General features: G+C 41.5%; 1 long non-coding RNA gene across 2 annotated transcripts in view; it reads right to left on the reverse strand.

Annotated features, from left to right (window-relative positions):
* Positions 1–1,499: 1,499 nt before the first annotated feature.
* The window catches only part of LOC144234307 (uncharacterized), a 38,099-nt gene continuing 12,957 nt past the window's right edge, over positions 1,500–26,641 (reverse strand). For both annotated transcript variants that reach the window (XR_013335920.1, XR_013335919.1), the window contains one exon: positions 1,500–2,706. This is a non-coding gene — a long non-coding RNA (uncharacterized LOC144234307). The remainder of the gene's footprint in view (positions 2,707–26,641) is intronic.

Below are 26,641 nucleotides of genomic sequence, written 5' to 3' on the forward strand. Positions count from 1 at the left end.
GAAGCCATAGAGAGTCCTGGTGTAGGAGACAAGAGGCTCAGGTGACAGCCAAGTACTGCTTCTCTCTCTGACATTTTTGGCAAGACTCCTTCCCATCTATAAAATTCCACAGGCCATTCCAGTTCTGACAGTGCTTGGGATAATGCTTAGATTTTTTTTAAATCTTTCTTTCCAAAAACAAAGACTCCCCAAGTGTGCAACAGCTCTTTTTATTTATGTTCTCTGAACCTTGCCCATCTCTGAGCAAGTTGTACCTTGCTACAAGGACACTGTCCTTTCTCATCTAGCATCGGTGTAACCAAGGAAAACAAAATGTTATCAGGTGATGGAAGTGCTCTAGTTTATTCCATACTTATCATTTTCACATGTAACCATTTGGAGCAGTATTTCTTAATGTGGAGTATCCTTGAGTAGCAAGCCTCTGATATGTTCCATACAGTTCTTTGGAATTACAAAATATGTTGTCAGCCTGAGACTTTTGTCCACGAAAGCATAGAGTGGACTCCCTTAAAAGATCCATTGGTGGATGGAGGTGACAAGAAGTTTCTCGCTGGCAAGGTCTGGGGCTCCTACAAACTCAGCCCAGTAACTCTGAAAGCCGGACTCACCACGGATGGAAAATGGCTCACCATGGCCCCACCTTGAGGACCCATGAGAGGTGATCTTTCTCTGTCCTCCCTGTGCTCATGTCTCTCCCCACTGGGTCAGAAGTTTTTGGGGCCTAAAGCAAGTAACCACTCATAGTCTATGTCACTCACCTTTTACAGCATGCCCCCACATACTCAGATTCCTGCCAAACTGGCTCCCAACTCACATTGAACACAGCCTGTCCCTGAAAAGGAGAGCCATACTCCTCTTATGTGCATCAAGACCCATCTGGGCCCAGCTCATCTTTCAGCCTCATTTCTGGCCACCTCTTCCCACAAAATCTATCTTTTGGCCAGTAGACTACTCTCTGATCCCTGAACTCACCACCAAATCCCAATGCCTTTGCCCAGGTCATTCCTTCAGCCTAGGACTTCCTTTCCCCAGTCCTTTCCCTACTGAAATCTTGAAAGCTCAGCTTAGATGCAACCATTAATGCCAGGCCAATGGCCTCAGACTCACAGCCATATCCAGGAATTCATAGTTCCCTCATCTGTTTCTATTATATTGTATCCCTACCTCTATTGTGGCATATAACACAGAGATCTATCTCACTTATTTTTGTAACCCCAGTGACACATGATAGCCAACTGTAAATATTTGCTCAGTGACCTCTACCCAGCTAAGGAAGGCAGAAGGAAAGGCACCCGTTCTTCTCACAGAGTCTGCCATCCAGGAGAGAAAGTCATCTTGATCTGATGCTTTTTTTAAAATAGTTTATTGTCAAGTTGGTTTCCATGTAACACCCAGTGCTCATCCCCACAAGTGCCCTCCTCCATGGCCACCACCCCCCTTCCCCTGTCCCCTATCTCCATCAGCCCACAGTTTGTTCTCAGCATTCAAGAGTCGCATCGTTTGCTTCCCTCTCTCTCCCCAACTATTTTTCCCCTTATTCTCCCCCATGGTCCTCCATTAAGTTACTCCTAATCCTCCTATACGTGCAAACATATGGTATCTGTCCTTCTCTGCCTGACTCATTTCACTCAGCATAACACCATCAAGTTCCATCCATGTTGCTACAAATGGCTAGATTTCATTCTTTCTCAATGCCATGTAGTATTCCAAGGTAAACATAATCCACATCTTTTTGATCCATTCGTCAGTTGATGGACACTTAAGCTCTTTCCATGTTTTGGCTATTGTGGAGAGTGCTGCTATGAACTTTGAGGTACATGTGCCCGTATGCATCAACACTCCTATATCCCTTGGATAAATTCATAGCAGTGTTATTGCTGGGTCCTAGGGGAGTTCTATTGTTAATTTTTTGAGGAACCTCTATGCTGTTTTCCAGAGGGGCTGCACCAGGTTACATTCCCACCAACAGTGTAGGAGGGTGCCCGTTTCTCCACATCCTTGCCAGCATCTAGAGTCTCCTAATTTGTTCATTTTAGCCACTCTGGCCGGCATGAGGTGGTATCTCAGTGTGGTTTTGATTTGTATTTCCCTGATGATGAGGGACTCTGAGCATCATTTCATGTGTCTGTTGGCCATCTGGAGGTCCTCTTTGGAGTAGTGTCTGTTCATGTCTTCTGCCCATGTCTTCACTGGATTACTTGTTTTTCGGGTGTGGAGTTTGGTGAGTTCCTTATAGATTTTGGATACTAGCCCTTTATCTGATATGTCATTTGCAATTATCTTTTCCCATTCTGTCAGTTGCCTATTAGTTTTATGGATTGTTTCCTTTGCTGTGCAGAAGCTTTTTATCTTAATGAGTTCCCAGTAGTTCATTTTTGCTCTTGATTCCCTTGCCTTTGGGGATGTGTTAAGTAAGAAATTGCTGCAGTGGAGGTCAAGGAGGTTGTTTCCTGCTTTCTCCTCTAGGGTTTTGATGTTTTCCTGTCTCCCATTCAGGTCCTTTATCCATTTTGAGTTTATTTTTGTGTATGGTGTGAGAAAATGATCTACTTTCATTCCTCTGCATGTGGCTGTCCAGTTCTCCCAGCACCATCTGTTAAAGAGTCTGTCTTTTTTCCATTGGATACTCTTTCCTTCTTTGGATTTGATGTTGTATCATCACTCTTCTCCTTTTTTCTTCCTTTCCACCATGACTGTTATCATGCTCTATGAATTGTACAGTATTTGGATTCTTTTATTATATATAGCACTTTGTGATATCCTCAGAAAACATAATATATGATATCATGATATCATAAGCCCCATTTTCAACTGAAGAAATTTCATTTTCAAATGAAGCCCCCCTTTATTTCACCTAAGAGTGAGTGAGCCACAGTTTGAACTTGAACCCGTTTTTAAATTCCAAAGTCAGCACTCCTTTTACTCTTCTGGATCCCCAAGATTACAACTTGAGAGCCCATGTTTTCCTCATGACCCAGAAGATCATGTAGACCCTGAGAACTGACCAGTGCAGAGATCTAGTTAACACTGGATTTGGACAAATAAGGAAAAGTTAGGGTAGAAACCCTCCACAAAATAGCAATCACCAACAATGAAAATCTAGGGATTGGGATTAAATAAAGCCCAATCGCTGAAATTCTGGTTTAAGTGAATTAAGACTTTCCAGAAAACTGCAACTCATATGAGAATCACTCATGGTTTGGAGCTTTGCCATCAGCAAGGATTGCTTGGTGATTTTTCATGAGGAATGTTTCAAAAGAGATTTTTTTCCCTTTTAGGGAGAAAGACTCCCTAAAGGAATGCTAAAGGGATGGCAGCAGTTCAGGAATGGGCGGGTAATTATAAGGGTGAGAAAGGGACAGATAGGAGAACTGGTCTAGCAGAGGATGAGGAAGGATTCCAGGAAGCAGCTTAAAGAAAGCCAACCCCAGGCAAAGGGAGGGTAAACTGGGCCTGTCTGCCCATCTCTGTTGCCTCATAATGTCTAGAGGCATGATGCCAACTTAACTGCACCAAGTCAGGTGGATTAGCTCTGGCAGGAAAAGGTAAGGCCATGGGCTTCTCTGTCCCCACGCTAAAGAAAGCGCTGAAAAACTAAGACAATCTCTTCTCACCTCTCTTATGGAAAGGAGTAGATAGATACTGTGCTGGCTGCTCAAGCAGAATCTCCCTTTCTCTCCAGAAGATTTCCTAGGTTCCCACTGTGCCCTCTCAGAGAGCAAACGCCCCCACGCTGAAGTCCCTCTCTGCTTGGACATGAGTGGAGAAGCTTTTCCTCACTTTTACACCGTGTAGGACGTGGCATGATGCTGTGCTGGCCTTTGTAGAATGAGATGAGGAATCAGATAATGTCTAGCTTCTGCCGGTAAAGGCCAGTTTTCCAGGGTATAAGAATAGGGTATAAGAAGCAGATATCGGGGCGCCTGGGTGGCTTAGTGGGTTAAGCGTCCGACTTTCGCTTAGGTCACGATCTCGCGGTTCGTGGGTTCGAGCCCCGCGTCGGGCTCTGTGCTGACTGCCAGCTCAGAGCCTGGAGCCTATTTCAGAGTCTGTGTCTCCCTCTCTCTCTAACCCTCCCCTGTTCACGCTGTCTCTCTCTCTCTCCTAGAAATAAATTTGAAAAAAAAAAAATAAAAGTAGATCTTAAAAAAACAACAGCTGGTAAATACAAATAAAATCTTAAAAAAAAAAAAAAAAAGAAGCAGATATCAACTCCAAGAAGCAGTAATTGGCATGACCTGAATTAAAGACTCTAACTTTGCACCCATCGTCACACATCTAGCACCTGCCTTCTCCTCAGTAAAGAGCTGAGAGCTCCCAAGTCATTCCTACCAAGCATCCATGGAAAGCAAGGGAAGTCTGAAGAGGATGACTGGAAGCTTTGTTGCTGAACAAAGTTTAAATATATGTAGGTCACCCAAATTCCCACTGGGACATTTCTGGAGGCCCAAGTTACTGCAAGCCCTGAAACCCTTGACAGAGCCACCACTTAGCGATTAGTCACCTCCAAGAGTTGCAGATCAACTTCAAGACAGACATGACAGCAGCAAGTTGGAGCAGCAGTGGCTCTGTCTGAGCTATAGTTGCCTCCAGCTTCCCCAGCATATCCCCTAATTACGGTGTGTTCTCCAACTTGAGAAGCCCACAGTTGGTTCTGGGAAGCATTCTGGGGAGAGGGACTCTGTAGCTGACCTCCTCCTCTGGCGCATCTCACTGTGTTCACGTAGACACTAGGTGATGCCTCAGGCATCTGAAGCATCCTTGAGAGGACTGTCTTGGGCCAGTGGCTCTAACTGGGAACTCTATGAATCCCTGGTTTCCCTCATCAGCCTATCACAGCTCATTCTATAATAACCAACAGGAGTCAGGAAAGGTTTTGCTATTTTGATTCTCAAAGCTTGTCCTCTGGCCTCTTCTGTTACACTCCTAAGAACTAAATTTTATCATATAACTCTTTCCAGGAGACTGAAAACTGTCTTTTAACACCATACCAGTAGGAAGAGTTTTCAAGGAAAATAATTCTAGGGATGAGATGTAGAGAAGGAAATATTAAGAGGATAGTGGCAGTATATGCAATGGCACTAACATACAGCAAGGGAGGGACAGAGACAGGGTCAGAGCAAGAGACAGAAAGAGAGAGGTTGAGAGAGAGAATAGAATTCAAATATTTGTGTTCAAACCCAGGCTCTCCACTCATACTCTCCATTCTTGAGCAAGAACCCTACACTCTCTGAACCAATGTCATCGTCTGTCTAATGGAGGTAATATTTTCCTTACCTGGTGGTTATAAGGAAATAATGTCAATTGCCAGGAATAGAGCAGGTATTCAGGAAATGTTTCTTAAAACAGAAGTTGAAGCTTGGCAGTATTCTATAAGGTATTTTAGCCACTTTCCCAAGAACCTCCTGGCCACATGCATCAATCAATAAACCAGTGATATCAGCTTGGTACTTCCTAGAAGAAAGGCCCTGAGTCCCCACTAAGACACACCAGTGACCACCAGCAGACAGGGAGAAAGCATGGACTCCTCCTGGGAACTTCTTTTGGGCCATATTGCCTCAGTAAGTACACAAAGTTCCTTCACTTCACTAGTGGAGAGCGAAACAGACATGGTATTAAGAGGTCTCTGACATCCAGGATTTCTTTGTAGGTCAGGTCCTATCCCAGAAAATGCAAAGGCAGCAGTAAGGATTTGGATGAGAGAGTCAAGGCACCTTTGTATCAGATGCAGAAGATCTTCCAGGCAATCTTATGTACTCTCTCTTTACCAAGTTCATAAATATCTAATCTTCTTTGTATTTGTTGCTGCTTGATTATTGCTTCACTGCATTTGGACCCAAAGACATGACTTCTGAAGTCTGGAGAGATATGATCAAGCTAAATTCTCCTAGAAGTGATATATATCACTTCTGCTCACATTTTGTTGGCCAAAGCAATCACGTTGGCCACATCTAACTTCAAGGAAGTGAATCTTTTAGACAGCTTAGTTTGGGTTAAACTGTGACCACAATTAACCGCCCAAATCTCAATGGTTTACAGTCAATTTATTTCTTGCTCATGTGACAGGCTTCCTGGGGGTCACCTGAGGCCTTGGGATTCAAGCTAAAGGAGTAGCCCCCCCATGAGACATTGCCATTCTGACAATAGATGGAGAAAAGAGTTTGTGGATTGGTGCAGTGGCTCTAATGCTTCTTCTCAGAAGTGGCACACCTCCTTTCCCATAAGTCCCATTGTCTATATCTGATGTCAGAAAAATATAATTCTTCAAATAGAGAGGCACCACAGGTCAGATGAGGAAAATTGATGAGTAAGCCAAAGGGTCAGGAGGTATAATAAACTTATCACATGGAGGAGCAGAAGACATCAGGAGCAATAACTGAGTCTAACACAGTAAGAAAATACAACCTTACCTGTAACTCAAGGTAGAGGAAAATGGAATATTAGTAATATCTACCATTAGTAGCATAGTAAATGTAAACACAGACATCTATAAACTAGCACTTTGTAGTTTATAGCACATCCTGGATTAGGGATTAGGGGATTAGGAATAGTTGTAGAAAAATACAATTGATTCCAGCCTTGAAAAATTATTATTTGTATTATATTAAACAACAAATTCGTTCAACAAATACTTATTGAGCATCTACTACAAGTCAGGGACTGTAATTACTGATATACAAGGGCAGACAAAACAGGTCTGGTCTCTACCTTCATGAATATTAAACATCTTTAGGGAAAACTGACATTAAACAAATACACACACAAATAAACCTGTATTTACAAATTGGCCTGTTACAATAGAAAATACCAGGCTGTCGAGCGACAGAAAAACAGACAGAGGCCATATTGAGGAAGTGATGTGGGAACTGCGTGTATTGACTCAGCGGGAGCCAGGCAAAAAGTGGCAGAAAGAATGTTCCAGGAAGAGTGAACAGGTTGTACAAATTCCCTGAAAGGGAAGAGGTTGGTTACTCCAGGTACTAAGGTGAAGAGGGAAACCAATATAGTGAATGAGTGGAAAAGCATTTCAAGGGGAGGCTGGTGAGGAAAGCTACATCATGTATGACCTTGAGACCATGTTAAGGGTTTTTAGGTTGTGTTGTAAGGGAAATACATCCTTGAGAGTTTTCAATGGGGGAGGGCACTTATAGGTGAGTGGGAGATATTATCTTATACTCCTTTAATTAATCATTCTGGCTGCTACATGGGGAGTAGATTGAAGGGAGCAAGAGGTAAAATAGGAAGACTGATTGGAGGTTAGGCAGGAGTCAGATAAGAGGTGAGGGTAGCTTGGGTTAGATCTGTGCACAGGGAATACAGACATGTCGGCAATAATTTCGAGACATGTTTTAGAGATAAAATCCATAGCAATTTGTGATGAATTAGAATGTGTGTTGAGGGGAAGGGGACAAAAGAAGATGGTATCAGGAAAGATGGGGCTGGTTCTGCCTTGGTGCAATGTTCTTCCAAATGTGGAAGAACAATGGAGCAGTGGAAATGGGGAAATCAATTGTTTACTCTGTGGCACATCAATGTAGGCATCTCTGTGAGCCACCAAAGTTAGAAATAGCAAGAGTCTGAGGACCAGAAGAAAGAGCTGGGCTACAGATAATCATTTAAGGGTCATAAGAGATAAAAATATGAATGCATGGAATGAGGATTTAAGAGATGAAGAAGAAGAGGGCCATGGACTCCTCCCTGAGGAACTCAACCGTTAGAATTCAGGCAGGGGAAGAAGTGGAGGTGTCAACAAAGGAGTCTGAGACCAGGGGTTAGGAGAAGATCAAGAGACTTTGGTGCCATGGAAGCCAAGACAAGAAGCATCGCATTCCAAGAAAGAAGGTAGTAGTTAACAAACTAGAACAACACAGAAAGTTCCAGAAAAAGGAGGACATAGAAATCATCACTGGCACGGCAGCATGAAGCACCCTAACAAGATTGGTTGCTGTGGTGGGGAGGGGGCAGAAGTAAAACTGAATACAATGAAGAAAAAATAATAAATAAGGATATGACCCGGAAGCTCTTAGAAGAGCAGCTAAGTAGGGAAGAGAGATCGGGCAATAGCTGGAGGAGATTAGCGGGATATACAGGTGTTTGAGTATTTATTGGATGGATCCGATAGAGAGCTAAGGGTTAAAGAGAGTGAGAGCAGAAGCCCTAACACTGGGACAGTTGGATAAGGCAAAAAGAGTGTGGGATCCAGTGCACCAATGGGGCCCTGACTTCGCAGAGGAGAGGAGGATACCACCTCCCAGACACAGGAGAGGAGGAAAAGTGGGTGGTAATGCCATGAGCAGTTTGGATTTGGTAGTGGGGAGAAATAGACAGACTTTCTTTATTATATGCTGTTTTGGGGTTTAAAAAAATTAATACAAGTTAAAGTGGTTAGCTAAGAGGAGGAACACAGTATGGAATGAATGTAGCTAGAATATTCCTTGAGGAAAACAAAATAAGCTTATATCAGCAGTGAGGTTGGAAATCTCGAGCTTAGAAGAAGGTTGGTCATCACAGAACTAGGGTCACGCCAGTCTACTCAGTTGTGGGATTTTTGCTCAGAAACACTCAACTGCATGCAAGCAGGCACAGAGCAAGCAGTGGCTTGCTTCATGCATGCAGGGTTGAGCTGCAACCGGTAAATGGAATAGAAAGAAAAGAGACAAAATAGTTGAGGTTATCTACAAGGGAGCAATAATAATGGGCCGTGGTTCTCATCCTGGTAGAGGAAGTAAAGAAATGAGAGTGGCAGATACAGAGAAAAATGGTGGGGCCCTCAAGGTGGAGAGCTCCACAAAGTCAAGAAAATGTAGTTTCAGTAGGATGTTTGAATTTGTGATTCAAGAATGAGTGCAATTTCTGGTGGTTACTGTGTAAGAGAATCTTCTTCCTTTTTGATTCACATACCATACACTGCACAGATCTTAGTTTCTAGATCAGTGAGTTTTGACAAATGAATACACTTATTCCCACACTGCCCCCATCATATCAATCATTCTAGAAAGTTCTTTAATGCCTCTTTCCAGTCAACCCCCACCCTCTCCCCTCCAAAGTGGCAACCACAGTTCTGATCTCTATCACAATACTTTTGTCTGTTTTAGAATTTTATACAATATGCACACTTCTGTATACATTTGTACGTGATTTCTTTCACTCAGCATGCTTTTGAGATTCATCCATGCTATTGTGTGCTCAAGCTGTTCATTCATTTTTACTGTTGAATGGTATTGCATTATAAGGATACACTACAATGCACCTATCCATTCTTGTACCTATTATATGTCTTTTTTCCAGTTCTGAGCTATCATGAATGAAACCACTCTGAATATTTATGTGCACATCTCAATTGTGGACCCTGTTGTTATTTTTCTTGGTTAAATAACCAGTGGCAAAAATTCTAGAGCGAATTCCCAAATAGGTATAAGTTTAACGTCATAAGAAACTGCTAGATAGTTTTTCAAGGTGGGTGTACCTTTTTACACCCCCCACTGGCAACATACAAGAGGTATAGGTATTCCACATCATGTCCAATATTTGCTGTGTCAGTTTCTTTCATTTTAACCACTGAAGTAGGTGTAAAGTGATGCCTTGTTGTGGGGTGTTTTTTTTTTTTTCTAGGAGAGAGAGACAGCATGAGCAGGGGAGGGTCAGAGAGAGAGGGAGACACAGACTCTGAAACAGGCTCCAGGCTCTGAGCTGGCAGTCAGCACAGAGCCCGACGCGGGGCTCGAACCCACGAACCGCGAGATCATGCCTAAGCGAAAGTCGGACGCTTAACCGACTAAGCCACCCAGGCGCCCCTGCCTTGTTGTGGTTTTAATTTCCACTCCATTGATAACTAATGATGCTGAGCATCTTTTCATATGCTAACTGGGTTTTTGTAATTCTTCTTTTGTTGAGTTTCTTTGAAATGGGGTTTTTGGAGGATCTGGGTGGCTCAGTTGGTTAAACTTCCAACTTGTGATTTCAGTTCAGGTCATGATCTCATGGTCCTGGGATCAAGCCCTGTGTTGGGCTCCATGCTGGGCATGGAGCCTGCTTAAGATTCTCTCTCTCTCTCTTTCTCTCTCTTCCTCTGTCCCTCCCCCTTCTCGCTCTCTCCCTCAAAAACAAAAACAAAAATAAAAATGAGTGTTTTGTTTTTGTGTTGTTGAGCTGTGGAAATTCCATATATATTCTGAGTTTAAGTATCTACTTGATGTATACATACATCTCAATTACATATTCCCAGTCTGTGGCTTGCCTGTTTCCTTTTTTTTAAACTTTTTAAAAATGTTTCTTCACTTTTGAGAGAGAGAAGGAGAGAACATGAGTGGGGGAGGGGCAGAGAGACCGGGAAACACAGAATCCGAAGCAGGCTCCAGGCACAGAGCATGATGCTGGGCTCAAACACACAAGCTGTGAGATCATGGCCTGAGGGGAAGTTAGACGCTTAACCAGCAGAGCCACCCAGGTGCCCATGGCCTATTCATTTTCTCTTTTTTTATTATTTTTTTAATGCTTTATTTATTTCTGAAAGAGAAAGAGAGAGAGAGACAGCGTGAGCAGGGTAGGGTCAGAGAGAGAGGGAGACACAGAATCGGAAGCAGGCTCCAGGCTCTGAGGTAGCTGTCAGCACAGAGCCTGATGTGGGGCTAGAACCCACAAACCGTGAGATCATGACCTGAGCCAAAGTCAGAGGCTTAACCGACTGAGACATCCAGGCGCCCCTGCCTATTCATTTTCTCAATGGTATCTTCAGATAAGAATTTTAAAAATTTGTTTCAGTATAATTAATTATTTATGGTTAATGAATTTTGTTCTAGTTAAAGAATTTTGCCCACCTCAAGGTAACAAAGCTATTCTATGTTTTCTTATAGAAGCTTTATAGTTACATTTTTTTGTGTTTTTGTATATGGTCTATATCAAATTAGCTTTTGTACATGCTAAGAGGAAGGGCTGCAGCTCATATTTCCCATACAGTAATCTGGTTGTCTTAGAACCTTTGGTAAATTTACTTTCATATTCCATTGAATTCTTTTGGCAACTGTTAAAAATCAACTGACTGTACATGTGTGGGCCTATTTCTGGACTCTCTATTCTATTCTATTTGTCTATTTGTCTGTTCTTAGGCCCCTGCCACAGTACCTTAATTACTCTAGTTTTATAATTCTTCTTTTTAAGTTTATTTCTTTATTTTTGAGAAAGAGACAGCATGAGCAGGGGAGGGGCAGAGAGGGAAAGGGAGAGAGAATCCACGCTGTCAGCACAGAGCCCTTTGTGGGGCTTGAACTCACAAAACTATGAGATCATGACCTGAGCCAAAACCAAGAATGGGATGCTTAACTGACTGAGCCACCCAGGCGCCCTTGTAGTTTTATAATTCTTAAGGAAGCAAAAATTGTTACTTTTCAAGACTGTTTCAACTATTTAAAGACCTTTTTATTTTTATGTAAGTGTTAAAGTCTGCTTATCAATTTTTTTAAAAAAATCTAAGGGATTTTGTTTAGGGTTATATTTCTACAGAACGATTTGGAGAGAATTAACATTTTAACAATGTGGAGGGTTCTCATCATGAACGTGGCATATCTCCCTATGTACTTAGATCTTTAATTTCTCCCCACAATGCTGTGTTATTGTCCGGGTACAGGACTCGAACACCTTTAGTTAAATTGATTCCTAAGTATTTTATATTTTTGATGTTACTATAAGTGGTAATGTTTCAAAATTTCATTTTCCAAGTTTCATGGCTAGTATATAGAAATACAAGCGATTTTTGTATAATGACCTTGTACCCTACAATGTTGGTAAATTCACTTGTTCTAATAGTTTTTCTTTGACTGAGGATAAAGTGTTTTAATTATTCATCTCCAATATTTATGTCTTTCATTAATCGTCTTTAATTTTTACCTTATGATGTTGACATTTATCTACAGAATAATGTAGAATAGATGTGGCAAGAGTAGACATCCCTGCATTGCCTCTGTTCTTAGGGAAAGAGGAGTTTTTTATCTGTCTTATTTCTCCCAGTAAACAGTATCATCCTCCGAAGTAGGAATCATGACTTATTCAGAGTTGTGTTCTCCACCATACCTGACAGGAAAGTTTCTGACATTTAAGAAGTATTTAGTAACATTCATTGATGTTGACATGAATAACAATCGGTAGAAGTGCCTTGGGACCTCTGTTTTGAAACTGGCCACACTTGGTGTTGATCTCTTAATGTTTATTTACTTACTTTGAGAGAAAGAAAAGAAGAGGGAGCACATGAGTAGGGGAGGGGCAGAGAGGGAGAGACAAAGAATTCCAAGCATGCTCCAAGCTGTCAGCACAGAGCCCAAAGTGGGGCTTGAACCCACCAACTGTGAGATCATGACCTGAGTCAAAATTAAGAGTCAGATACTCAACGGACTGAGCCACCCAGATGCCCCTGGTATTGATCTCTTAAAATGAAGCGGCAGCTCATAAACAGGCATCCACTGATAAAATATTAAAAGAAAAAAAGAGTTAATAGTTTCCTTCGCTGAGTTTTATGCAAATATCTTATTAGAATATCAAGGCAAGTCCTGCATAAAGTACACATTTTGAGCCAGGAGGCAAAGTAAGACACACACGCACACACGCACACTCATATGCACACGTGCACACGCTCACACACTGCACTGATGCGGGATCATTGAGCCCAATACTCAAGAAAAGATTGTTGAAGCATTTTACAGTGCAAAAATGTGTTTTTATCATAGCACGGAGGCAGGGTTCGTGCTGTATATTGATTTAGAGGAGTCTTTGATTATACAGGGTTTTCTATCCTGTGGATGTGAAGGTGACATTAGGGCGCCAGAAAATTGAGTCCATAGGTTTCTGGCATTCTGACTAGGATTGTGTATTCAAGGCTCCTGGGTGGCTCAGCTGGTTAAGCATCTGACTCTTGATTTCTGGTCAGGTCATGATGTCACTATCATGGGATAGAGCCCAATGCTCAGCACAGAACCTGCTTAAGATTCTTTCTCTCTCACTCCCTCTGCCCCTCCCCCATATGCAGGAGTGCGTGCTCCCTCTCTCGCTCTCTCTCTCTCCCTCTCAAAATAAAAAAAGATTGCTTTTTTTCTTGTAAATCATTAAGACAGTTACAAACTTTAGTGGAGTTTCACTTCCTACATGACTGGGATCTTGATCTTGATCTCTTGATCATTTGTTTTTCCTCTGCCTTTATTCTTAGGCAGTGAGGAGTGTCTGAGGAATGTTTTGCATATCCCTCCTTAAGAAAGGGGAGATTTACAAGGTGTGAACTCCTGCTTTGCCCTCAGCTTGCCTTTTGCCCTCCCATCAACATTACCCTGACTCTGACATTCTAAGCACACAAAGAACGGTTGAAAATAGCCTTAATGTTCAGGGTCACCATGGTGACTCCCATGTATGCCAAACTATAAAGCTGGCTAAAAAGAATCAAAACTGGAATGCTAGGATTTGTGCGACAATGGGTTCATCCATCTTCTACTCATCCACTGAGTACTGTTATCTGATTGTTATTAAAGCTTTATCGCCAGGTTCACCAACAACCATTGATTCAAAGCTTTTTCTAAAATACCATGTAGTAATTAGTGCTCGAAAATATTGAGGACTCAGGCCCAGCATCGTGCTAAGAGCCAAAATACCTTATGTCATATCATCCACCTACACTTGGTGGCTCCTAAGTGCTAGAGGCAAGACCCAAACAAGATCTAGGTCTCATCCTATGTGAACTATAGCTCTAAACGCCGTGCCATCGTGAGGGGACGTCCTGGCCACCCTTCTCCAGACTGCCTCGGGACCTGGGCTCTGAGTCATAACATCAGGGACCGCCCCTATGTGTCACCACTGTCACCCAAAATCTAGACTGGTAGCCAACACTAACGAGGCACTCAGTCCAGTTTTGCAAGTGAAACAACATACTTCACCAGTGAATCCTAACCACAACCTCATATTTGTCTGTTCGTTTCTCAGCAACTGAATTTTTTTTCATCAAAATATCTGCTCCGATGCTGATTTCACCCATTTCTCCTGGGAATTCCAGGTAACCTACCAGTGTTTGCTTCACGTTTTTGAAACTATGGTGAAGCATCCTTCTGGTAATTTTTAAATACTATGCAGAGACCACTTTACTCCTGAAGATGCTTTTTGTCTTCAGGTCTGTTTTATTTGAAATAAATATCTGGTCTCCGGCCTCCTTTTGTTTAAGATCTGTATGTTTTATCTTTTTCTATCCTTTTCACTTTTAGCCTTCCCATGTCTTTTAAGTTTTGGGGCGTGTCTTTTGTAAAAGTGCATGGCTGAATTTTGTGTTGCTGTTTTCCAAATTAGTCTAAGTCTGTTTTAGGTAGTATATTTAAGTCATTAACATCTTATTAATTATTTCAATATTTGGGCTTGTTCCTACCATTTTGCTTTGTGCTTTTTTTGTATGATTTTTTTCTTCTTCTTTTTTTAAATTTTGAGTTTCTGGCGTGTTTGCTTTCTTATTCATTTCTTTCTCTTGTGGTTTGGAACTTTTAGACTCCATTTCATTCTTCTAATGGTTGTCCTTAAATGTTGCCACTTATAGGTGTTTTTAAAACTTTGCTTTGTTTCACTTATAAATGTTCTATTCTCTTTCAAAATAGCTGAAAGCAGAAAGCTTCCACCTTTTCTGAGAAAAATCTGTCAAAAGCTCCACAATAAAGGTAACAGAAGAACAACAGAATTGTTAAGAAAAGTGTTTTGTAAGTATGAACTCCACTGTATGCAAATTGCAGATACTTATAAACAGGAAATATCTAGACTTCAAAACCTTCACAAAGTAAAGGCAGAAATGTTGACTTACCAAGAAAAAGGAAAATTACGCCTTTTATCCAAAAAAAAGGTGCTTTTTAAACCAGAAGAAACTTTTGCAATCTAATCCAAGCTCTTTAATTTAGAGCAGGGAAATATAACATCCAGAAGGTGGATACAATTTGCCCAAAATGTTGATTTGTGGACCTAAGATACACCGGGAGGTAATTTCTGTTTCTGCAACTTTCCTGGATGGAGATGCAGGAGAAAATCCAAGCATGAAAGAGTAAATATGAAAGCAAGATCTTTTCTTAGTCTCTCTATCCAAGTAGGACCAACAGACCATTTACATCAGTCGTGCTAACGGGAAGCCTCTGGAAAATTAAAAAAAGCCAGTCTAGGGAAAGTTACTACCACCTGGTTGATTTTGATTTGCAAGTCATAGTGATGTGGGAACAAAAGGCAAGCTGAGGGCAAAGCACAAGCTAACAGCCCACAAGTCCCCACCCAGGTGGTATGTGTGTGACATCTCTCACGCACTCCCACTGACCAAGAACAAAGGAAAGGGAAAAACAAATCTGTTAACTGGTTAACAGATCACAGTCAGGACCAGAGTCTCCATCAGTTTGCAACTGTCTTAAAGATTCCCAAGCAAAAGGCAATCTCCAGAAACCATTAGACTCAATTTCCTGGAGCCCTAACATCACCCTCCCCTTCATAGGCTAGAACATCTTTTTATTTGTTTGTTTGTTTGTTTTCAGAGAGAGAGCAAAGGTGAAAGTGGAGGCAGAGAGAGAGGGAGACAGAAGATATGAAGCAGGCTCTGTGTGACAGCAGACAGCCCAGCCTGACATGGGGCTCGAACTCACTTGAGCCAAAGTCAGATACCTTAATTGACTGAGCCACTCAGGCGCCCCAGGATAGAAAATCTTATATAATCAGTCACTTCTCACAACCCCAGTGCAGCCTTTTCTGCCCACGGGTCCTGTCCCAGGACTCTAATAAAACCACCTTTTTGCACCAAAGGCATCTCAAGAACTCTTTTTTGGCCATTGCCTCCGAATCCCAACACTTCAAACTGCTTCAACAGGCCTGCAATGTGGGTGGTAGCTGCTGCCAGGGTCACCTTGGTGGCCTCCATTATCAGCAGAATTCAAATGACTCATTTTCAAGAAGGGAGGTCAGAAGACTTATCTACACCCTGAGAGCTTTCTGTTTCTGGTCTCTTTATTGAACTATCAAAGCATAACATATTAAACTCTAATTGTTAATCACAAAGGTCATTAGATATGTCTATAAAGAACTGAGCTTCCTAAGTCTATGAAGAAAACCACCCATTCCTTTCTAGTACACATCTTCTATACACATGGGAGGAAGTTTTATATAGTGCTTTCCAAACTGATACTCTGCAGAATGACAGTTCTAACATGCATTTAACAGGTCTCTGGGACAAGGTGTTTCAGGATCAAATACACATGGGAAATGCTGGATTAACCAAAAGCCTAATAACTTTCAACGCAGACCTTATCAGAGACTCTTCCATGCCTAACGTACAGAGAGCTTTCTGGCTTTGAACAACAGAATCTTTTTCTCATGAGAGCTTTCATGGAGCACATGTTGAAAACCATGCTTTAAAGAGCTGCAAGGTTTTCTGCAAACAGCACAATATCTTTCTCACTCTAAGGATCTCCTTTAAGTAGGATCAGGCAGTAGGTTTGTCACTGAGCATTATGCCTTCAAGGTTCACCCATGTTGGAGCAGGTATAAGAATGTCCTTCCTTTGTAAGGGCCAAATAGTATTCCATTGTGTGCATATACTCCATTTCGTTTATCCATTCCTCAGTCAGTGGACACCAGAAATGCTTCCACCTTTTGGCGTCTGTGAATAGTGCTGCCATGACTCACGACGCTTTATTTGCTATAAATTTTACTCAGGTTCTATTAATGAATTTGAAAAAACGTAGTCCAAAACTTTCTTTCATCCACAAAATCCTTCCTGATGAATAAGGATTTGAGGCTCTGACTAAGGTTCTTAAAAGCTTTAGAAAAGCCAGCTGATGACATTTCTCACAGGCACTCAGTCCCAGTCTTTCAGGGGAGGCCTTTGGCAGCCACACAGAACGTTCCAGAGAGCACACGCAGCTGTCTGACTATCCCTACTCCCTTGCTCCACTTCGTCCTCTTCCACAACAAAAAGTGGTTCATTCTGCACAGCTTCAACCCTGGGTAGGAAGCCCCTCAGAAGCCCCATGTGGGCACCAGGTGGTGAGCTACGTGCTTCACCTTGAGGACTTGGGCTTTTTTTCTAGTTGGGAGCAGAAAGTCTTCCCTTCAGGGAAAGGGCCTTTCATCAAGTATTTACAACCCTGCAATTAGCTTCTTTAGTGGGATGGAATTTTATTGCTTTCCATCAAAGACCTTTAGATTGCTCTCCATTTTCTAAGACCTTAAGGAACAATGAGGTGCTTTTTAAAGTCAGAGAAACACAGAGAAACACGAACTGGCAACGCTTCCTGTTCTGAGGGAAGAAAGCACAAGGCTGCGTTGAGGAAATGAGAGGAAACCACGCTGGCCAGTCAGACAGTACAGGGACGGAAGGAAAGAGACTAAGAAATACCAGAGGGAAACAGAGATGCCCTTCCGGTTTCTGGAAAGGGAAAGTAGCACTTTCCAAGAGGACAAAGGGAATATTAAGAAGTTGAAGTATCTGTTCCAAGTGCAGGATAGAAGGGTCTAATCAATCGTCTTGTCCTTTCTTGTCCCTCCTTTTCTTTAAGCCAAACTTTGCAGCTCCGGGCCGCTCTGGTCCAGGGGGCCCAATGCTCTCCAGCCCATCTCCTTTGAGATTTAAGTAAATGCGGGTTGAACTTGGTCCCGCATAGAAGAGCACTCGGCACTCTTTTTCCACCACTGTGGCTGGGACTCAAAGAGGCTTTGTTTCTCCTGCTCGTCTCTCCATCTAGCTCCTTCTTCACAGAAGTCTTGTTCTCTGTGACATCTTCCCTCCTGCAGCTTTGGTCTCCACCTTGCAGCCACCCAAACCTGGAGCTCAGTCCCTTTCCCTCGCTTCTCCCAAGCACCACATACAGGCAGTTGTGAACAAGAAGGTTTCACTGAAGATCTGGGGACACTAGCAGGGAGCTGAGAGCCCCCACAAATTCCCCAAGATAGGACACAAGGCTTTTCACCTGCTTCCCCTTCTCAACTGCATGCGCCTTGCTAGGTCCTCTCCCCAACACACCTTCAATCTTTTCCCGAGATTGTTCCTTGTGTCTTGGTCGAAGGAGGGGATGGGGACTGTCCTCACCTTGTCCTTTCTTAGGTTGTCCTCGGACACTCAAAATTCTGGTTTCATTATATGTGCAGAATGGTTTAGTCTTCTTTGACTGATGCCAGCCAATCCAGGAACTCTCCAAGGGCTATTCTTTCAAGTCAAAAACTTGCACATCGAGTTATTTTGCTAAATATAGTCCTTTCAGTAAAATCCTGATATTATGATTATTAATATTAAGCATACATTTCCTGATAAGAACTGGCCTTTGCTTAGATATTGCACGCACTTCTAAAGATAGTGAAAGTTAGACAGAAATTAGGGCAAAGTCCTGGGTAGGTCTCCTGCCAGCAGATTGCCCAGGCGGATGCAATCCATGTTCACATTGCAATCTCCCCTTTGCCTGCTGTCATCTCCATGTCTTATCTCTGTGCCAACGTTTCCCAACCTGCTCTTGAAAGCCCATCAGGCATGGACTTTTTAAGAGCCACTGTTTGAGAGTCCTCACTCCTGTCCCTAAGGCAACATTACGATGCCAGAAGAAATCCTAATATTGACAACTTGCTAACACACAGAATTGGCTTCAGAAAGAAGGGATATGGTGCCAACAACCAAGACTGGGGATTCCAAAGAGAAATTCTATTCTTTTTGGCTGTAGGACTGAAACCCCACAAGGTAATTTCCAATAAGTTTTCTTATTCATTCATTTCAGCTCCCCTCCTTGTTCCTGGTTGTTCTTCACCTTTTTATGCTAAACTTTCTACCTGATTGGCAGGCAGCATGTATACAGCCAGAAAGAAAATAGCTTCTGCTCCAGGAGGATTTTGGCTCTAGTCGGTAGCACTGGCCTCTTGGTAGGCAGGTATGGCCAGGCCAGACCAACACTTAGAGCCTCAAGTCCTGAAAAGATGGCCCAGCTGTCCCTGCCCTCCCTTGTCCTTTGCAAAATGTAAGTTTGTGCATCCTTCTTGAATCCTTAAAGCTCTGATTTCTATGGATGCTAGAGATGCTGGGGAATGTTTGAAGAGGAGCAAGATATTTACATGGTCTCATGTAATTATTTACTATTACAAAGAAATTATATGTATTCACGGCAGAGTAAATACTCAGTATAGGAGTTCCTATCTTATCTGAAGCTCTCTTGTCTATGGTTTCAGTTACGGTCAACCACGTAGTCTTGAGGCAGATGATCCTTCTCCTGACATACTGTGAGAAGGTCAATAGTAACCTAGATTTATGTCACAGGGACGCCTGGGTACTCAGTCCGTTAAGCATCCGACTTCAGCTCAGTTCACGATCTCACAGTTAATGAGTTCGAGCCCCACATCAGGCTCTGTGCTGACAGCACAGAGTCTGGAGCCTACTTTGGATTCTGTGTCTCCCCCTCTCTCTGACCCTTCCCTGCTTGCACACTCTCTTTCTCTCTGTGTCAAGAATAAATAGACATAAAAAATATTTTTAAATTAAAAAAAAAAATCAGAGAGGCAAGATGGTGGAGAAGTAAGGAGCTCTGAACATTTCACTTGCTCCCATCTCTCAAATGGAGAAGGCCTGAAATCATAGGAACTCTTACAGAATCGCAGGAGTTTGGAAGGAAAAGGAGTCAGCGTCTGCTGAGAAAACAACCTGATAGGAGCGTGAGTACAAACTGGGGAAGATAAAAATGGGCCGGGACCCTGAGACACGGAGGGAGAGGAGAGAGCCCCCTTTGCGGGGAGCCGTGGTGAGTTGAGGGGAAAAGAAAGAGCGGCTGAAACTGCTCAAAGAACTGTCCCTGTCCCTGGAGAAGAGAAAAACCTCAGCCCGGGACAGAGAGTGTTCCAGTTTCCAACTGTGGAGCTGACTTTGAGCTGGACACCCAGGTCCCAGGCCGCACCAGGAGAAACTGCTCCTCTGCTCTCCAGCTCGATCCCGAGGGGAAGTGGTGCCGCTCTTCTGGCTTGAATTCTAGTGGGCAAGCGGCCAGTTTGAAATTGCTCAGAAAGACTCGGCCTATGGGTTTATATTTTGGGCGGTATCAATAAAGCATGTGAACTAAGATCTGGAAATGATGCGTGGCTTAAGTCATAGACATGGCCCACCTTGGCTATTCCCGCAGCACAGGGAGATCAGACCCAAAAGAGTCATTTGCAACGCTTGGTTCCAGAAGGGACTGAGGTGCTGCCATTTTTCTCAGCACACACCAAGGCGGGACCTCAGGGAGGCTAAGACACGTCTACACCAAACCACGCCTATCCCTGCTAGACTGGGTTTTTGTTTGTTTGTTTGTTTGTTTGTTTTTTTACCGGAGCCCCAGGCAAGACCAACATGGATGTACTGCCATGATTAATTCTAGATCAATTCTTACTGTTCATATATATTTTCCCTTGTCTCATTTGTATTCCTCCCCTCTGCTGGACTGGACACTCTGGTCATTGGTTTGCTTAAACAGTCACATTTAATCCTTTCTCTAGATGTATATTCTACACCACCACTGCTACCTTTCTCTCTCTCTCTGGAGTAATCAGACTACATAGTTTCTCTGATGAACATTATCTTCGTTTCTTTCTCTGTGCCTCTTACCATATTCTCCTCTTTCTCTCTGAATTAAGCCACTTAGTATCTATGTCTGGTCATTGTCCAATTTCGCTTCCTCCCTGCCCTGTCATTTCTCTTTGTATATGCTCTTCCATCAGCACTGCATGCACCCTTATTTGTAGCTGGGATTCTGGTTTTATGCTTTTAAACTGTCCTTTGTCTTTTGGGGTTTTTCCTTTTTCTTTTTTTCCTTTTTCTTTCTTTACATTTTACTTTTTATTATTTGTTTTTCCTCCTTCATCTTTTTATTCTTTGTTTTCCTTTTTTTTTCTTTCTCCTTTTTGGTTTCCTTGTTTGTTGGATTTGTCTGTGCGTTTGTGTGCCTTTGTTCCCTGTGTGTTTGTCTGTCTGTTTTCTTTTCCAGGGCTACCTCAAGAAACAAGCCAAAGTACACATGGTGGAGAGTCCCAAATACCACTACAAGTAGGAAAATAAAATAACCAAAGGCACAAGAGAGACCAAAGGACACCATTAAAAGAACACTTCCTGATCAGACAGGCCATGGACAGTCAAAGAGCCTCCTTTAATACAGCAGAACTCGCAGGTGTAGAGTGTGTAACAGACTTTTAAAACTTACAAGAGACAGAAAGCTAGCCAAAATGATGAAACGGAAGAACTCTCCTCTAAAAAAATACCAAGAAAAAACGACAGCTAAAGAATTGCTCAAAACAGATATAAGCAACATAGCTGAAAAATAATTTAGAACAATAGTCATAAAATTAATCACTGGGCTTGAAAAAGGCATGGAAGACATCAGAGAAACTATTGCTACAAAGACTATGGAGCTTAAAAATAGTTGTGATGAATTAAAAAATGCTATACATGAAGTGCATAATAAAATGGAGGCATCCAATGCACAGATTGAAGAGGCAGAGAGGAGAATAGGTGAATTAGAAGACACAATTATAAAAGAGGAGGAAGCCTAGAAAAAGAGAGATAAACTGATTCAGGAACATGAAAAGAGAGTTCAAGAGCTGAGTGATACAATAAACAGAACAATATCCGTATCATAGTTTTTCCAGAAGAGGAAGAAAGAGGGAAAGGCGCTGAAAGAGTCCTTGAACAAATTATAGCAGAGAACTTCCCCAATCTGGGGAAGGAAAGACATTGAAATCCAAGAGGCACAGAGAACTCTCTTCAGACATAACTTGAATCAATCTTCTGCACGACACATCATAGTAAAAATGGCAAAATACAAGGACAAAGAGAGAATTTTGAAAGCAGCTAGGGAGAAAGGGCCCTAACATACAAAGGGAAACCTATCAGAGTGGTGACATACCTATCCACTGAAACTTGGCAGGCCAGAAAGGAATGGCAGGAAATCTTCAATGTGATGCACAGAAAAAATATGTAGCCAAGAATCCTCTATCAAGCAAGCCTGTCATTCAGAATAGAAGGAGAGATAAAAGTCTTCCCAAATAAACAAAAATTGAAAAAAGTCATCACCACTAAACCAGCCCTACAAGAAATCCTGAAGGGGACTCTATGATGGAAATGTTGCAAGGAACACAAGGTACCAGAGACACGACCACAGCATAAATCCTACAAAGAACACAATGATTCTAAATCCATATTTTTCAATAACACTGAATGTAAATGGACTAAATGCTCCAATCAAAAGACATAGGGTAGCAGAATGGATTAAAAAAAACAAAATCTATCTTTTGCTGTCTACAAGAAACTCATTTTAGATCTGAGGACACCTTCAGATTGAAAATAAGGGTATGCAGAAATATCTATTATGTTACTGGAAGTCAAAAGAAAGCTGGAGTAGGTATACTTATACCAGACAAACTGGACTTTAAACTAAAGGCCATAACAAGGGATGAAGGGCATTATATAATAATTACAGGGTTTATCCATCAGGAAAGGTAACAATTATAAATGTCTACGCACTGAATAAGGAAGCACCTAAATACATAAAACAATTAATCACAAACAGAAACAACCTTATGGACAAGAATGTGCTAATAGCAGGGGACTTTAATACTCCACTTACAGCAATAGATAGATCAACTAGACAGAAAATCACTAAAGAAACAATGGACTTAAGTGACACATTGGACCCCATGGATTTGACAGATATATTTAGAACTCTACACCCTGAGGCTATGGAATTCACTTTCTTCTCAAGTGCGCATGGCACATTCTCCAAGATAGATCACATACTGGGACATAAAGCAGCCCTCAATAAATATAAAAGAATTGAAATCATACCATGCACACTTTCAGATCACAATGCTATGAAACTTGAAATCAACCACAGGAAGAAGTCTGGAAAACTTCCAAAAACATGGAAGTTTAAGAACACCCTACTAAAGAACAAATGGGCCAATCAGGCAATTAGAGAAGAAAATTTTAAAATACATAGAAACAAATGAAAATGAAAATACAACAATTCAAACTCTATGGGATGCAGGAAAGGCAGTCCTAAGAGGCAAGTACATTGCACTCCAGACCTATTTCAAGAAATTAGAAAAAGAGCAAATACAAAATCTAACCGTGCACCTAAAGGAATTAGAAGGAGAGCAGCAAGAGCACCTCAAACCCAGTAGGAGAAGAGAAATAATAAAAATCAGGGCAGAAATAAACAATATAGAATCCAGAAAAACAGTTGAGCAAATCAATGAAACCAAGAATTGGTTTTTTGAAAAAATAAACAAAATTGATAAACCTCTAGCCAGTCTTCTCAAAAAGAGAAGAGAGAGCACCCAAATACACAAAATCATGAATGGAAATGGATTTATTACAACCAATTCCTGAGAAATGCAAGCAATTATTAGAGAATACTATAAAAAATTATATGCCAACAAACTGGACAACCTAGAAGAAATGGGCAAATTCCTAAACAGGTACACTATGAAAATTCACACAGGAAGAGATAGAAAATCTGAACAGACCCATAACTAGTGAAGCAACTGAATCAGTTATCAAAAATCTCCTAACAAATAAATCTTAGGCCAGATGGCTTCCCTGGGGAATTCTACCAGACATTTAAATCAGAGTTAATACCCATTCTTCTCAAGTTATTACAAAAATGGAAATGGAAGGAAAACTTCTGGACTCATTCTACGAAGCCAGCATCATTTCGATTTCCAAGACAGAGACCCAGGAAAAAAAAGAGAACTACAGGCAAATATCCTTAATGAATACAGATGCAAAAATCCTCAACAAATTACTTGCAAATTAAATCCAACAGCACATAAAAAGAATTATCCACCATGTGAAGTGGGATTCATATCTGGGTTATAGGGCTAGATCAATATTCACAAAGCAATCAATGTGATACATAACATCAACAAAAGAAAAGATAAAAACCATATGATCCTGTGGATAGATGCAGAAAAAGCATTTGACAAAATACAGCATCCCTTCTTAATAAAGACTCTAGAGAAAGTTGGGATAAAAGGAACCTACTTAAACATCATCAAAGCCATCTATGAGAAGCCTTCAGCTAACATCATCCTCAATGGGGAAAACCTGAGAGCTTTCCCCCTGAGATCAGGAACACGACAGGGATGTCCACTCTCACCACTGTTGTTTAACATAGTGCTGGGAGTCCTAGCATCAGCCATCAGACAACAAAAGGAAATCAAAGGCATCAGAATTGGCAAAGAAGAAATCAGACTTTCACTTTTCGCAGATGTCATGATACTCTACATAGAAAACCTGACAGACTCCACCAGAAGCCTACTAGAACTGATTCATGAATTCAGCAAAGGGTACAAAATCAACATACAGAAATCGGTTGCATTTTTATACACCAACAATGAAGCAACAGAAAGAGAAATCAAGAAACTGAACCGATTCACAATGCACAAAAAAACCCCATAAAATACCTAGGAATAAACCTAACCAAGGATACAAGAGATCTGTATGATGAAAACTATAGAAAACTTATGAAGGAAATTGAAGAAGGCACAAAGAAATGGAAGAACATTCCATGCTCATGGATCAGAAGAATAAATATTGTTAAAATATATTAGTACCCAAAGCAATCTACACATTCAATGCAACTTCAATCAAAATTACACCAGCTTTCTTCTCCAAGCTAGAACAAATTATTCCTAAAATTTGTATGGAACCACAAAAGACCCCGAATAGCCAAAGTAATATTGAGGAAGAAAACCAAAACAGGAGGCATCACAATCCCACACTTTAGCCTCTACTACAAAGCTATAATCATCAAGACAGTATGGTATTGGCACAAAAATAGACATATAGACCAATGGAATAGAATTGAGAACTCAGAATCGGACCCAAAAGTATACGGGCAACTAATTTCTGACAAAGCAGGAAAGAGTATCCAATGGAAAAAAGACAGACTCTTTAACAGATGGTGCTGGGAGAACTGGATAGCATCTTGCCGAGGAATGAAACTAGCTCATTTTCTCACACCATACACAAAAATAAACTCAAAATGGATAAAGGACCGAATGTGAGACAGGAAACCATCAAAACCCTAGAGGAGAAAGCAGGAAACAACCTCCTTGACCTCAAAGGCAGCAATTTCTTACTTGACACATCCCCAAAGGCAAGGGAATCAAGAGCAAAATGAACTACTGGGAACTCATTAAGATAAAAAGCTTCTGCACGGCAAAGGAAACAATCCATAAAACTAATAGGCAACTGACAGAATGGGAAAAGATAGTTGCAAATGACATATCAGATAAAGGGCTAGTATCCAAAATCTATAAGGAACTCACCAAACTCCACACCCGAAAAACAAACAATCCAGTGAAGANTACCACCTCACGCCGGTCAGAGTGGCTAAAATGAACAAATCAGAAGACTCTAGATGCTGGCAAGGATGTGGAGAAATGGGCACCCTCCTACACTCTTGTTAGGAATGTAAACTGCTGCAGCCCCTCTGGAAATCAGTGTGGAGGTTCCTCAAAAAATTAACAATAGAACTCCCCTATGACCCAGCAATAGCACTGCTAGGAATTTACCCAAGGGATACAGGAGTGCTGATGCATAGGAACACATGTACCCCAATGTTCATAGAAGCACTTTCAACAATAGCCAAAAATGGAAAGAGCCTAAGTGTCCATCAACGGACGAATGGATCAAGAAGATGTAGTTTATCTATACAATGGAATACTACATGGCAATGAGAAAGAATGAAATCTGGCCATGTGTAGCAACACGGATAGAACTTGACGGTGTTATGCTGAGCGAAATAAGTCAGGCAGAGGACAGATAGCCATATGTTTGCACATATAGGTGGATTAGGAGGAACTTAGTGGAGGACCATGGGGGAGGAGAATGGGAAAAATAGTTGGGGAGAGGGAGGAATGCAAACCATGAGAGACTCCTGAATGCCGAGAACAGAGGGCTGATGGGGGTGGGGGCGAGGGGAAGGAAGGTGATGGGCATGGAGGAGGGCACTTGTTGGGATGAGCACTGGGTGTTATATGGAAACCAACTTGACAGTAAACTATTTAAGAAAAAAAATAAAAAACAAAAAACAAAAAAATAAAATAAACAAAAAATAAAATACATTTATATCACAATGCTTACATCATCCTCTCATCACATAGGCATTTTATCATCTCACATCATTACAAGAAGAACACATACAGTACAATAAGATGTTTTGAGAGAGAGAGAGGAAGTACATTCACCTAACTTTTTTCAAGTATATTATTGTAATTGTTCTATTTTTGTTTTATTATTATTACTCTACAAAAATAACATTATAATCTCTTACTTGCCTAATTTGTAAATTAAGCTTTATCATAGGTATATATGTATAGGAAACACCCTAGCACAAATGGGGTCAGTAATTATTTACTAATTACAAATTAAAAATAAACAACTTTACAACAGAGAAACCTAATGGACACCACTGTAACCTCATGACCAAATCAAACATCAGTGATAATGGACAAACCAGCATCTCGTGTTTCCTGATGTGATGCACCAAGAAGGACACAGAATCATTTTGGTGGTGTTCTTGTCAGAAATGCCTCATCTGACTCTAACCATAAGGACACATCAGACAAACTCAAACTGAGAGACGCCCTTCAA

The sequence above is a fragment of the Crocuta crocuta genome, unplaced genomic scaffold (assembly GCF_008692635.1).
Source record: "Crocuta crocuta isolate KB4526 unplaced genomic scaffold, BGI_CrCroc_1.0 scaffold1023, whole genome shotgun sequence".
In the NCBI taxonomy this organism is placed as follows: Eukaryota; Metazoa; Chordata; class Mammalia; order Carnivora; family Hyaenidae; genus Crocuta; species Crocuta crocuta.